The sequence below is a fragment of the Ostrinia nubilalis genome, chromosome 17 (assembly GCF_963855985.1).
Source record: "Ostrinia nubilalis chromosome 17, ilOstNubi1.1, whole genome shotgun sequence".
Lineage (NCBI taxonomy): Eukaryota > Metazoa > Arthropoda > Insecta > Lepidoptera > Crambidae > Ostrinia > Ostrinia nubilalis.
The window spans coordinates 12,393,199-12,408,207 of record NC_087104.1 but is presented as its reverse complement, the minus strand read 5'-3'; the positions used below and the strand labels follow the sequence as shown (position 1 = coordinate 12,408,207).

The 15,009-nt window shown below is 40.1% G+C and overlaps 1 non-coding gene across 1 annotated transcript; it reads left to right on the top strand.

Annotated features, from left to right (window-relative positions):
* Nucleotides 1–14,493: 14,493 nt before the first annotated feature.
* Nucleotides 14,494–14,565, top strand: Trnac-gca (transfer RNA cysteine (anticodon GCA)). Its single transcript has one exon. It is a non-coding gene; the product is annotated as a tRNA-Cys (tRNA).
* Nucleotides 14,566–15,009: the final 444 nt, after the last annotated feature.

The window sequence follows — 15,009 nt, the reverse complement described above, 5'->3', positions numbered from 1 at the left end:
GAAGAGTCCCTGATAGTACATAAGTTTTGTAAATAAATATGGCATTGTTTCGCCAATAAATTATTCCCTTCTGGGAACATCTTGATGAGTACAAATGCGATAGTCCTCCTACCACTTTAGCGCTCACCAGTTGGTGCCACTGTCTTCGCTACTAGCAAGTGACAGGACCTTACTCTACAGTGGCGCTAACTGGTGAGCGCTAAAACGATAGCCCTCATTGAACCCATGACCTCTCGCTTGCCGGGCTGTTGTCTTTCTTTCCTTAGGCAGGAATCGAACCCATGACCTCTCGCTTGCCGGGCTCTTTTCAAGTTATATTATAGTAGGTTAATAAAATCAAAATCCATTGATTTATTATGATTTTTATTTATTGAAAGAAACAGTAACATCACAGACAAAAAATATAAAACAAACATAAACAAATTCTTCTTTTAAATTTTTATCAGCTTTTACCTAAGGTTTTAATGTTATTTATTCAACATCTTAAACTAAAATAAAAAGAAAACTATAAATAATATTTTTTATGACATTCATAGATAATTATTATTATGATTTTATAAAAGGAAAACGCTTTTGTTGCGGCCCTACTCGCGCCTCGTCATATTCTAATAGCAAAATCTACTTCTAATGTAAATGTCACATAACTTTTGTCAGTCAATACTTTATATTGAAAACCATTGTATAAAATCACTTCTTTTTTGGATTCCGATCGAACAACATCAAAATTGTAACGTCTCAAGAATACAACGAAATAAGCAGTTTCCGAGTTTTATTTATAAATTTCCATCGCGTCTGCAAGGCGCGAACACTTTAATTATTACTGCTACGCGAAATGTGAACCTACATTTTGTGGATCATATGCTCCACGCCACAGACGGGCCCATTTTGACATTGGATCATATGCTCCACGCCACAGACGGGGCCTTGACATTGGAGCATATGCTCCACGCCACAGACGGGGCCTTGACATTGGAGCATATGCTCCACGCCACAGACAGGCGCGTCACTTCTTCTCGCCCGGCTGGCTAACCAGGATACCCGATGTGGCGGCTCGACAATTTGAACGTGCTCGCTGGGCTCGTCGAATTCGACGGGCTCAACGGGCTCGACGAGATATGGCTCTGCTGCAAAAAAAACAACAATATGTAGCAACAGAAAATTATGTTGAAAAAAACTTCCACTTTAAGTGTAGGCGCACATTAGGCACTAATTTAGATAAGAGGGTTTGACTTCCAGTTTGAAAGTTCTAGTAAATTTAACTCAATTATTATTGAATAAACAAAAATCCCAACTGCCTAAAAATGAACTAAAAAGATAAAAAAAAGACAACTCAGCCTTAGTGTTCACAAATGCAGTCGGAGGCATCAAATCTTGTTTTTATCTTTTTAATTCATTTTTACGCAGTTGGGTTTTTTGTTTATTCAATAACTAGAGGCCGCCCGCGACTTCGTACGCGTGGATCCCATTTTACGCGGTTTAGATTTTTTCATACAAATGTTTTTTCCCGCTAACTCCCGTTCCCGTAGGAATTTTACGATATCCTGTTGTAACTAAGTTTTAAGTTTACTAAGGTACCTGCAAGCCAAATTTCAAGCGTCTAACTTAAGCGGTTTAGATTTTTTCATACAAATGTTTTTTCCCGCTAACTCCCGTTCCCGTAGGAATTTTGCGATATCCTGTTGTAACTAAGCTTTAAGTTTACTAAGGTACCTGCATGCCAAGTTTCAAGTGTCTAACTTAAGCGGTTTAGATTTTTCATACATAAGGATTTTCCCGCTAATTCCCGTTGCCGTGGGAAGTAAGTATACTATAACCTGCTCAGGAGTATGAAGAATAATTGTACCAAGTGCCAAAGAAATATACCAATGACAGTTAAAAGATTTTTTTATTTCATTATTAATGTTAATAAAAATAAAAAGTTGACGTAAATACAATAAAATAAATAGTCAAATTAATTTTAAGTCATAATAATAAAGCCGACGAACGGAAATCCATGTTAGTCACCCCACCAAAAAAAACTTCAAACTAATGTCAAACTAATGTCAAACCGCGTCTGTGAGCTTGGAGCATTTGATCCACAAAAAACCGTTACACACTTTTATTGATATTTCTCACGTTTTACATCAGAATATGCCTCATGTTTACGTATTTAGCTAAAATGATAAATACTGCAACTAATAAAAGAAACATTTGGAGATTAGTGGTAATTTAGATCATTTAAAAGTCAATGAATCGGCACAGACGTCGTTCATACTTAGGGTACTTTTGCATTCATCACAGCTTTTTTCAATGAAAATTGCTAACAAACCTCACAAAATAGATAAATAATTGAAGATTATTTACCGTTCTATGATCTAATACAAATTTCAAGGAATATAAGTCTGCCAACGTAGTATAATCAAGGCGGCAAGTAGGCAAAGTGCGCAACGAAAATAGCGTAACTTTGATGACAGATAACTTTTTATTTTCCTTCTAGGCCGTATCCAAGGCGTATATCATTATACAGCCCGGTTCGTCAGGAACGTACTGTAGTAATCTTAATGCAATCTAATAAAAATTGAGCGTGCTGTGCCGCGAAATGTGAACCTACATTTTGTGGATCATATGCTCCACGCCACAGACGGGGCCATTTTGACATTGGAGCATATGCTCCACGCCACAGTGAGGTGGTTGCAGTTAACAGTATGTAGGTATGTATTTTTCTATGAACGAAGTAAATTATCCACGTGAGCCAATTTTGAAACCGCGTGCTGCTTATAAAAATAATTAAATATAAAAAAAATATTTTCTTCATATACATCGATTCAGTTACTGATTCTGAGTAGCTCCTAAAAATTTGGATACTGATTGCAAAATTACCCTGTAGATACCTGCAACTGCATCAACGTTCTTACAAACAAACTTTCAGCTTTTATAAAATGACGTAGGTCTGGCGTTCACTACTAGCTCCTAATCTTATACCGATTTTCGCATAATATTTTCAACAATACAAAGAAGAAATGACTAGGAAATCAACATTCATTCAGGCGGAGTTCCAAGCAGGAGGTAGTTACCTATTGATACATTGATATCAACATAAAAATGTATTACAATACCACAGTATAATGGCCCCTCAAAGCTCCAAGATTTCCTATGAATTCGATCACAATGGCGATGCCAAGAAAGCAAGTAAATCTACAGTAGAATGCAGTATTACAAATGCACATAACATTAAATAATCGTCTTGCTGCATACGAGCTCCTTCAAAGTTTTATGACGGTAGAAAAGAATTCGTGTATGCAGATTCGAGTGGTTTAGAGCGTTTCCTGCTGTGCACATGACTGTCTTTTAAGTATTTTTAGCATTAGAGAAAATGCAGTTATTTTATTGCAGTCGACAGTATTTCAGACTATATATATCGTCCGTTTGGTGTAGTGGTTCGAAACGGACAACTATTCCGGAGGTAGCGGGTTCGATTCCCGCACAGTACAAACATTTGTGTGCATGAACATATTTGTTTGTATTGGACTGGGTGTTTTCTATGTATAATAAGTATGTATTTACAAGAAAAAAGTATTTAAGTATGTTTATATCCGTTGTCTAGTACCCATAGTACAAGCTTTGCTTAGTTTGGGACTAGAAGCGCAGTGTGAAATGTCCAAGGATATTTATTTATTTTTTATTTATTTATACTTTCCTGTTGTAAAATAGTAGATACTAATCCAAATATACATATTATAAGGTGCCACAGTGTACGTTATTTATGATAACGTATTTAAATTAAACTTTACTAAATTTTTTTTTTTTTTTTTTTAATCCACAACGAGGGAGCTCTTGGCCTGTATCTCACCTGATGGTAAGTGACGTATTGTAAGCACTTACTGATTGTTTCTAAAACTATAAACTCAATTACTACAAGTTGAGATAAAAATTTGACGATTTTTAATACAAGAACTAAAGACATTTTAATTTTGAATTGAACCTTAAACGAACGATAAAATAACTGCATCGGAATAAAAAGTTGCAGAAAAACTTTCGGTTCACAATTTTCAGTAACGGAAACCGGTGTAAAATATTGAAATAAAAAAGTTTCGTAGCACTTGACCCCGCCGTAGCATTCGTAGCGGTGCGCCGTTCGTAGCAGTTGTAGGCATTAGGGTCGTTCGTAATTAACGTTTCTGTAGCTATTGGCTACACATTTGGTTAATTACTCTACTTTGCGCTTTTCAGTTGTATTCGTTCGTTCGTTTCAGCCAAATGACGTCCACTGCTGGACAAAGGCCTCCCCCAAGGATTTCCATAACGACCGGTCCTGCGCTGCCCGCATCCAGGCTCTTCCCGCGACCTTCGCCAGATCGTCGGTCCACCTAGTGGGAGGCCTGCCCACGCTACGTCTTCCGGCCCGCGGTCGCCACTCGAGAACTTTTCTGCCCCAACGGCCAAGTTGTATTCAGTGGTCGTACATTCGATTCCTCTAGAGTCTAGAGGGATGTTTATTTTAACACGAGAGTGTCGTTTGTCTTAGTCTTGGTTACTGTAATATCAACAATCATACTGTAAGGTTAGGTTACACCATCATAATTTTACTGTAACAAAAGTCAAAAATCTGTCGAACTCCATACATAAAACACCGGTTATGGTTATAGTCAGGGTAAAAATAAGGTGGTGCAACTAAGCCTAAGTGTGAACGCCACAGTAGAACGTACAGTTTGATACAAAAGGCGAATATTTATCGCACGTTATGCACTAATAGGTTTAATGTAATGTGGCATTATCTTCCAGTTAACCTATAGGTCAAGTAAAAATTAGAGTAGGTATACCTAAAAATATTTATGTAATTTTTTTATCATTTTTCCAATGTCGTATTGTATTGCAACAGTTTCAGATACCGTCAAATCCTTTGAGCAAATAATAACAGTGCGGAAAAAGTGTTTCACGTGCAAACAACGGTTATCTGTCTCTACAGACTAGTACACAGAACTAATACTAAAATATTGTTTGTTTTCTGTACGCGGGAGATAAGGCTGTGTGCAAAACAAGCCGGTAGCTAGGGCTGTCTATTTCAATCAAGTTTTTTGGCTTCTTATTTTCTACTAGTGGCAGCCCGCGACTTCGTACGCGTGGATCCCGTTTTACACCCTTAGGGGTGGAGTTTCGTAAAATCCTTTCTTAGCGGATGCCTACGTCATAACATCTACCTGCATGCCAAATTTCAGCCCGATTCGTCCAGTGGTTTGGGCTGTGCGTTGATAGATCACTATGTCAGTCAGTCAGTCACCTTTGAGGTTTATTTAGATTTGGTGGCAAAGACATGACTGTATTAAAGTTCATTTTGTTTCAATTTAAAATACCTAGATAAAATAGTGAAACGGACAAAATGTCCTGAAAAGCTTTGAAGCTTTGAAGCTTTGATTCGTTGTTTTCTAACACATTTTCAATAATGTGCCTCTCAACTAATATTATAATGGAAACAATGAACGAAACTTTAAGCTGCTTTTGTTGCAATATTTTTGTTTCATAACAATTCTTATAGTAGATACCTAATGTAGGCTTATGTTTATCTGACATGTCAGTCAAATGTTTTGAAATTATTTTAAAAGTAATATTAAAAGTAAAAACATCTGTAAAAATGCTAAAACAAAAATCTAAAGTACATTTTGACTTGTCGATTAAAATTATTTTGAAGTCTGACAGCATGAGTTATTAATCCAATTGACCACCTCATCCCTTAAAAACTCAATTTGAAAACCTCAATATACCTCTAACCTCATGCATAAAACTCATTCATCACGCAAAATCGCTGTGCATTTTAAAAGCCCTTTGAGACAGCCCTACGCCCCCCTTTGTTTGGCCACGTAAACAATGGACTGACGGAAATGATTTTTTAAACTCTTTTGGGATGAAGCGCCAACTCACTGTGATACGTGTCGTGACGTCAAAGCTTTACGCTTTTCGCTTCAACTTTGACATCTGTGTCATAATACGAGTACATTGTTTGACCTAAACCCGTCCGCTGCGTTATCTGACTCAAAACACACCAAAAAGTCGTGTTATTTTTGCAAAATTTTAATTTTGACGTGTTGACCCTCTCTATTTTGCCAAAAACAAAAGAGAGTATGTCAGCCACATACTAACCTTTTGTTTCTGGCAAAATAGAAAGCGTCATCAACAGTTAGGCCCAGTTTTTTGATTCATAGTTAAAATAACTAATTGTAAAATTTTGCTACTAATGGTTAAATATTAACAAAATGTAAACTAATAGTTAAAAAATGTACTAAAAGTCAAGCTAACCATTTTTCGAAAAACATTTTTTTGTGATATTTAACCACTTGTCATTTGACATACATCAAATTTGACTGTTGGTTATTTTAACTATGAATCAAAAAATTGGGCCTTAGTCAGCGTCAAATAGATCGTGACACCCAAAGTGGTCAAAAAGCTGATGACACAATCTTATTTCAATTATAACAAAGACGTGTTGCGGACTTATTGGCTACTTTGAGTGTCACGAACTGTTTGACGCTGACTGTACCTACTTAAGATTAAGCCCGTATTCACAAACGATGCTTGCTTAAGTGAAGCAGCAAATCGAACGCACAGCGTTCAATAGATCTCTGTTATTGGTTCGTGTCCCTGTGCGTCCACGCGCACTGTGAGACCTCATAGTAATGTTTGTCAATACGGACGTTTAATACCTGATTTTTGTGAATCAACTGTTTGAAAGAACTCACAAGTAAAACATTAAATGGAAAACGTTTTTATTTTATGTAGGTAGGTACCTATATTGTACCTTTATTTAACCTTATTACTGGTTTGTTAATAAAATTGAGTAATCTTTTACTATGCACAATTAAAAAAAATCGAATAAATTCAACAAGTTTTCATAGCTTATGTACTTAGTAATTAGCAAATAATTTCTGAGATACCCCTTTCAGACCCACGACGAAACTAATCAAGGTAGTAATAAAAAAACTCGATATTCATTATCTTTGGGGATCAGAGAAAATGAAAATTGAACATTTTCAGTGGTACTATGTTGTTTTCATGGTTTTTCAGGGGGCGTACAATTGTATCATCGTGGGCCCAACTCATTCAAAGTCACAATACAAAAATTTTTGATTCGAAGGCATTTAATGCAATTCATAGTCCCATGAACCCCAAAGATTATTTTTATTTCATTAGATGTACATTGCGATTTCATTTGCTGGCCTTTTTCGGCCATTTAATATTGCTCAGCAGTGATAGCAAACATTACAAACAGATCGGCATTAAAATAAATTTCTAAGTACTCCGCTAATGATTTGGGCTGTTCATTACTTTAATTATCTTGAGCTTGACTAGTAGTCTTGCCACGAAATCTTTTTTTTTTATCCATTTGCTGTCATTTTGATTGGGGGTTGCCCTCAAAGATGAGAGTGGAGCATCATTCTTGGAGAAGTAAGAATCTTCTAATGTTGTACACATGCCTCATGAACATCTTCCATATCTTACTGTTCCAGTAACTCCCCAATTGTATTGTAATTAAGAAAAAAAATTATCTAGCCATTGCAATGTAGTATGTAGTTGGGCCCGCAGTGATACAATTGTGACTTTATACTTCTGTGACACTTTTTCTTGAGAATTAACCAAAAATATAAACAAATTTATCCACTGTTACGTAAAACAGTTCATAACTAACTATAAATCACAATAATAACATAGCAATGGCATAATTTTAATGTAATTAGAATCACTCACACGCAGCGATACCCTAAACAACAGCAACGGCAAAATGAACCCGTTTTAATTTGAATTTCGCGGCGCTTGCTGGCTATCTTCCTCACACCAATAAATAGAGCATATCCGTCACAATTGTGCGGCTGTGGGCCCGATTACTTACGCCTTAAAATACCGCCAAAATTTATCTTTAAACTAACGTCACAATTGTGTTCGGCTGGGCTGAAAGGGATACAGTGCAAAAGTCAACACAGTCTATCACTCAGAATCCGTATTGACAGAATACAATATTATACAATGCAGAAACAGAATATCGAGTGATGAGAATGCAATCTAGTAATGTCCTATTGACTTAGCATTGTTATAAACTGATGCAAGCAAGATGGCTTTTACTGTAGATAAATAGATACTCTTGAGAGAACTGAGAATCAGCAGAAATATAATAAGAAGGTTTTAATTATGAAAAGAAAGAGACATATTATACTAAACACTCTTATTTTGTTAAATAGTAGGTATTTTGCTTTAAATATTGCACGATTTGGAAGCACAATTTAATAGTCTATAGCAGGGGTGGCCAACCGGTCCAGTCGATCGTGGCAAGGCAAAAAACTATGCTGTTTCATTTAAGATTTCAAGATGTATGTAAGTGGTAGATCGCCCAGGTTTTCGTTAGTAAACAGTAGATCTTATGTCTAATCAAGTTGGCCACCCCTGGTCTATAGGCAAATAAATAATTATGAGATTGACTTAGGCGGTGTCGCTAAATAGGTTTCTATTGAACAAATGTTAGGAGGCGCCATGCAGGAGCTAAAAAGGAGGAAGGAGGTAACTCTTCAATTCTTGTTTATTTCAAAGAAAAGTTGGATTCCATGCGCATTTCTTCTTGATTTTACTGAGGTACCTACCACTCCTAAAAATAAAGTGTTAATTTTTATGTATGTATGTGCCGTGTGGGGACGGCCGGAAGTGCCGTGTGGGGACGGCCGGAAAGAATACAATTCCCCACCGCCAACAGGAGGCGTGTCGTAAGAGGCGACAAAATCCTGTAGCGCGAGATGGGCAGCAGCGTCTGCGTGCGAAACATATAAAAAACTGCGCTCGCCAACCCGCCTGCCAAGCGTGGCGAGTACTGGCAATTCCCTCACAATGAAATACACAAAAGCAACCAGGCCCCCAGTCTCCGGTGGCCCCGCTGTTCCTGGCTACGGTAGCGGTCAGGGTGACAGCGGGGCGGGGGGTGCTAAGAATCTCCGAAGGCGGATTGGCTACCCACACCAACCACGACTGGCCCTGGTAACGCATAATATACGCACATTGAGGACTGACGAAAGGCTTATAGAGCTGGAAGATGAAATGAGTAGGTTGCAATGGAGCATCATGGGACTATCGGAAGTCCGACGAGAGGGCGAGGACACGATCACCCTGAAATCCGGCAACCTACTCTACTACCGGGAGGGCGAACAACTGTCCCAAGGTGGTGTCGGGTTTCTCGTCCACAAGTCCCTCACTAACAACATCGTCACCATCGGAAGTGTGTCGAGCAGGGTTGCATACCTGATACTCAGAGTATCTAAAAGATACTTGTTGAAGGTAATTCAGGTATACGCACCGACCTCTACACACCCAGATGAGGAAGTAGAGGCTATGTATGAGGACATAAGTAGGGCCATACATACTACTAAAACCTACTTCAATGTTGTTATGGGGGACTTCAACGCAAAGCTGGGCATGCGAGGTGATGATGAGCTGAGAGTGGGGCAATTTGGATGTGGGCAACGGAACCCCAGGGGACAGAGGCTGGCCGAATTTCTGGAGAAGGAGGACCTCTTTGCCATGAACTCCTTCTTTCAGAAGCCGCCTCACAGGAAGTGGACCTGGATAAGTCCCGATGGTTCCACGAAAAATGAGATTGACTTCATCATGACCACAAAGCGACGAATATTTAGCGATGTCTCCGTGATCAACAGGGTGAAAACCGGAAGTGATCACCGAATGGTCAGAGGCATACTAAATATTAACGTCAAGCTAGAAAGGTCCCGTCTGATGAAGTCTACGCTCCGACCCTTAAATTCCCATATTCACTGCCCCGAGAGCTTTCAGCTCGAGTTATCAAATCGCTTTGCATGTCTGGAAAACTGCGAGTCAGTGGACGAGATTAATAACGGGTTCGTTGAAACTGTCCAAGCAGCTGGGTCTAAATTCTTCAGACCTCGTCGCAAAAACAGGCCGCAAAAGTTGACCGACCACACCCTCAACCTCATGCAAGAACGACGCCTAATGACACTGCAGACCTCCGTTGACGCTAAGGCATATAGGCAGCTCAATAGACAGATAAGGAAGTCCTTGCGACACGATATTCGCAACTTTAATACCAACAGTATTAAAGAGGCGATAGAGCGGAACCAAGGCTCCAAAGTGTTCGCAAGAGACAACTCTATTGGGGAAAGCCAGCTGACTAAGCTAACGACGGCGGACGGTAGTGTAACGTCAACAAAAGCCGAGGTTCTGGGTGAGATCGAGAGGTTTTATGGACAGTTATATACCTCAGTCACCAAACCTGTTGATAGCTCAACCACAGATCCAAGAGCTAAACTAACTCGACACTATACCGAAGATATCCCGGACATCAGCCTATACGAGATTAGGATGGCTCTCAAACAGCTAAAGAACAACAAGGCACCGGGTGATGACGGAATAACATCGGAGCTTCTGAACGCGGGTGGAACACCGATACTGAAAGTCCTTCAGAGACTCTTTAACTCCGTCTTACTCCAGGGAACTACGCCAGAGGCATGGAACAGAAGCGTGGTGGTGCTCTTCTTCAAGAAAGGTGATAAGACCTTGCTGAAGAATTACAGACCCATCTCGCTTCTGAGTCATGTCTACAAACTGTTTTCGAGAGTCATCACGAACCGTCTCGCGCGTAGGTTCGATGACTTCCAGCCTCCCGAACAAGCCGGATTCCGAAAAGGTTATAGTACCATAGACCACATCCATACGCTGCGACAGGTTATACAGAAGACTGAGGAGTATAACTTGCCACTATGCTTGGCGTTCGTGGACTATGAGAAGGCCTTCGATTCGATTGAGACTTGGGCAGTGCTACAATCTCTCCAGCGGTGCCGTATTGACTATCGGTATATCGAGGTGCTGAAGTGCTTGTACAAAAACGCCACCATGTCGGTCCGAGTACAGGAGCAGAGCACGAAGGCGATTCCACTGCAGCGAGGCGTTAGGCAGGGAGATGTTATATCTCCGAAACTGTTCACCGCTGCATTGGAGGACGCTTTCAAGTTCCTGGAATGGAAAGGATTCGGCATAAACATTAATGGCGAGTACATCACTCACCTTCGGTTTGCCGACGATATTGTGGTCATGGCAGAATCGTTGGAAGATCTTGGCACAATGCTCGAAGACCTTAATCGAGTTTCCCAACAGGTAGGCCTGAGGATGAACATGGACAAAACGAAGCTTATGTCGAATATCCATGTTGCGCCCTACCCAGTTTCAGTTGGGAGCTCAATTCTCGAGATTGTCGACAAGTATGTCTACCTCGGACAAACGATCCAGCTAGGTAGGTCCAATTTCGAGAAGGAGGTCAATCGTCGAATCCAACTCGGCTGGGCAGCGTTCGGGAAACTACGTAACATCTTTTCGTCCAAAATACCCCAATGCCTGAAGACGAAAGTCTACAATCAATGTGTGTTACCAGTGATAACTTATGGCTCGGAAACGTGGCCTCTCACTATAGGCCTTATACAGAAGCTCAAAGTTGCACAGCGTGCTATGGAGAGGGCTATGCTTGGTGTTTCTTTGCGAGATCGAATCAGAAATGAGGAAATCCGTAAACGAACTAAAGTCGCTGACATAGCCCGACGGATTAGCAAGCTGAAGTGGCAATGGGCAGGGCACATAGTGCGCAGAACTGACGGCCGATGGGGCAGCAAGGTTCTGGAATGGAGGCCGCGTACCGGAAGGCGCAGCGTGGGACGTCCACCTACAAGGTGGACCGACGACATCGTGAAGGTAGCAGGGAAGCGCTGGATGCAGGCCGCTACCAATCGATCAATGTGGAAAGCATTAGGGGAGGCCTATGTTCAGCAGTGGACGTCCTATGGCTGACATGATGAATTTTTATGTGACAATGTATTTGTGTCCTAGCCACAGCACATCTTCACCTTACTAATTGTTGCAGAAAAGCAGTTATTACTTTATAAGCCTCAATGTGTAGTTTGACGTGCCGAAATCCGTACTAGCACCTCATCGCTCCACACAATAAAGTCGCGAATAAAACTCGCAGCGCGTTTGGTTAATAAAAAAAGAAGCACAATCCAGATGGCGATGAAAACTGACCACTACTGCGCGTGGAAATAGTTTTTGAGCCGGAACAAAAAATATGAATCCAGTATCGTCTGTAGTGTTGTGCAAATTTTTAGCGAACAGAGCTTTTACACGAACAGGTATATCAGCATAAAAATGTACACGAAATAAATTTTAGGGAATCAAACCTGGGAAAATGTTTTATCCAAATTGAGCCATTGACTCACTATATTAATAAGACGCTAAACTTTTGACTAAGATTGACTTTCATTACTTTATAAGTTGGAAGCACTCAAAAAGGTATAGGTAAGCAGCAGGGACGGAGCTAACTGTCTATCACATTTCGTTTGAGTCAACCTGTCTCCCACTGCAACACCTGATAAGTAGGCTTTTGGCTCTCTTTGGCAGGTAGCATAAAGTATGAGTACCTACCTATTAATTTACCCATATGAAACTTCTAAGGCTTAGAACTCATGGCGCGATTTTCACCCGGGCCCGCGGCGGTTGAATTCAGATACTTATGTAAAAACTAATGCACAACTCACGACGCGGTTTTCGCCCGCAGCGGGCGCGGTTGTATGTGGGTCCCGCTCGGCGGCGCGAAAACAGCCCAATCGGCGGGCGACCATTTTGTACCAGTGACTTAGCGTGAGTTTTTAGAATAATCGCGCAAATAACCGCTCCCGTGAGTTTTAAAATAAAACCGCAATTCCACAATCGCCGCGGGCGCGGGTGAAAATAGCGCCGTGAGTTCTTAGCCTAATGCCCGTTTTCACCATCAATCTCTAATTTCTAAGTGACCCCTACGGTAACACATAACAGGATTTTTTTTTCATAGGGGTCACTTAAAAATTGGGGATCGATGGTGAAAACGGGCATAAGTCCACCTGGCTAGCCACCACCACTTTATATGTGTCTGTCGCCATAACAAGAATGTTAAAACAGCTTTGTTTTGTTTCAGCACTTGGCGAGATAGCCAGTTTTCTGTGATCAAAGATTCCGGGTGGAGAACCTTCAGCCTGCTCATCGTTTTCCTAAGGTAAGACAATATCTAAATATACAATGTATAACTCAAAGGTGACTGACTGACTGACATAGTGATCTATCAAAGCACAGCCCAAACCACTGGACGGATCGGGCTGAAATTTGGCATGCAGGTAGATGTTATCTACGTCATCCGCTAAAGAAGGATTTTACGGAACTCCACCCCTAAGGGGGTAAAACGGGATCCACGCGTACGAAGTCGCGGGTGGCCGCTAGTTATGTATAAGCTTAGCGGGGAAGCCCCATTATGCTTTAAAACATATATTTCTTGTAGTTTTTTAATTTGTTACTGTCATCTGACCTGCACTGACGGTTACTTATACCTATGCTTATACTCTCACGTCTGCTAGCTAAAATAAACTTCAGTAAAAATGCACGCTGCGTTTTCCGGTACGCGGCCTCCACTCCAGAACCTTACTGCCCCATCGGCCGTTAGTTCTGCGTACTTTGTGCCCTGCCCTCAGTGCGACTTCAGCTTGCTAATCCGTCGGGCTATGTCAGCGACTTTAGTTCTTTACGGATCTCCTCATTTCTGACCCACAAGGTGGACCGACGACATCATAAAGGTAGCAGGAAGGCGCTGGACGTAGTCCGCTACCAACCGGGCAGCATGGAAAGCATTGGGCCCCGGCCTATGTTCAGTAGTGGACGTCCTATGGCTGAGATGATGATAATGATGAAAAATGCACACTAGATACAAAATTGTATAGAAAATCCGTCATGTGTGAAGGCTCTTTTAGACTAGATTTTGATACGCCAGTCACGTGGATGTGTAGGACGAAATAATTTGCATACTGATACAAATATAGTTTTGTTGCCGATTTTGAATATAGTTTTAGAACAGACGTATGAAATGTTGGTTGTTTTTTATTATGATCGAAAACAAATGACGTCATTAATACTTACGCAATAAGGACGTTATTAGAAATTGGATGAATGCGTGGGTGCCTAAAAACGTGCGCCGAGTCTTTTTGACGCTTCATTGGACATTGTAATTGAACTCTAAATTACTATGACATTTTATTAACAGGGTTGTTTAAAGGTATTAAGCTAGCTTTTCTAGATAATTCAGGTATTTAGGTAATTAAGGTAGGGTCATGAGTACGGACACTAAAATGAAACGCAAGCTATCCGATATATTTTTCATACCTAATACATTACTTATTTGAAGTCTTTTATCTTAATAAATATAAGTTTTATAATAAACTTCAAATAATTTCCACGGTAAGCCTTCTTAAGCTGGATAATCAGGCTCTAATGGCTAGTACGGCTGAGTTGCATCATCTGTAACAAACTTTTCAAATGTCAAGCTGCATACAAAACAACCAGTTAAGGATAGCCAGCCAGCCTTAATAAAGTATGACGTCACCCCACTAAAATCGTATGCACCGATGCAGAAAGAACACAATGTGCAATTTCGTCTGCAACAGTATCGGGGATATAGCTCAGTGGTAGAGCAATCGACTGCAGATCGATAGGCCCCCGGTTCAAATCCGGGTGTCCCCTAATAGAGAGAATCTGTTTTTTTTGTATTGTTTTTAATCTACCTCTGTTTTAAAAGTGTGATTTTGTAGTAGCAAGAACTTAAAAGGCATATGGAGCTGTTTTCGAAACGAGATTTTATTGTTGTATTGTTTTTTTTACAAAAATATGAAAATACTTTCGCATAAAACATAGTTATGTATTTATTATTACTATTGAGGTAAATTGGTATCAGTTTACTAAATATTTTACCACAATAGCTTTCTTTCCTTCCGTAAATCTGGAGTCATTTTATTGTTTACAATTATATGATTTTGGACACATTCTGTAGTACATAATGTGACATAACTTCTTAATAAACTTACCCTGAGTTGCTCCATCTTACTTTTAACTATAGCAAACGTCAAAAGACTGTGAAACTCAATAAAACATCGGTCATAATTAAGTTATACTTAGCTTTATAATATT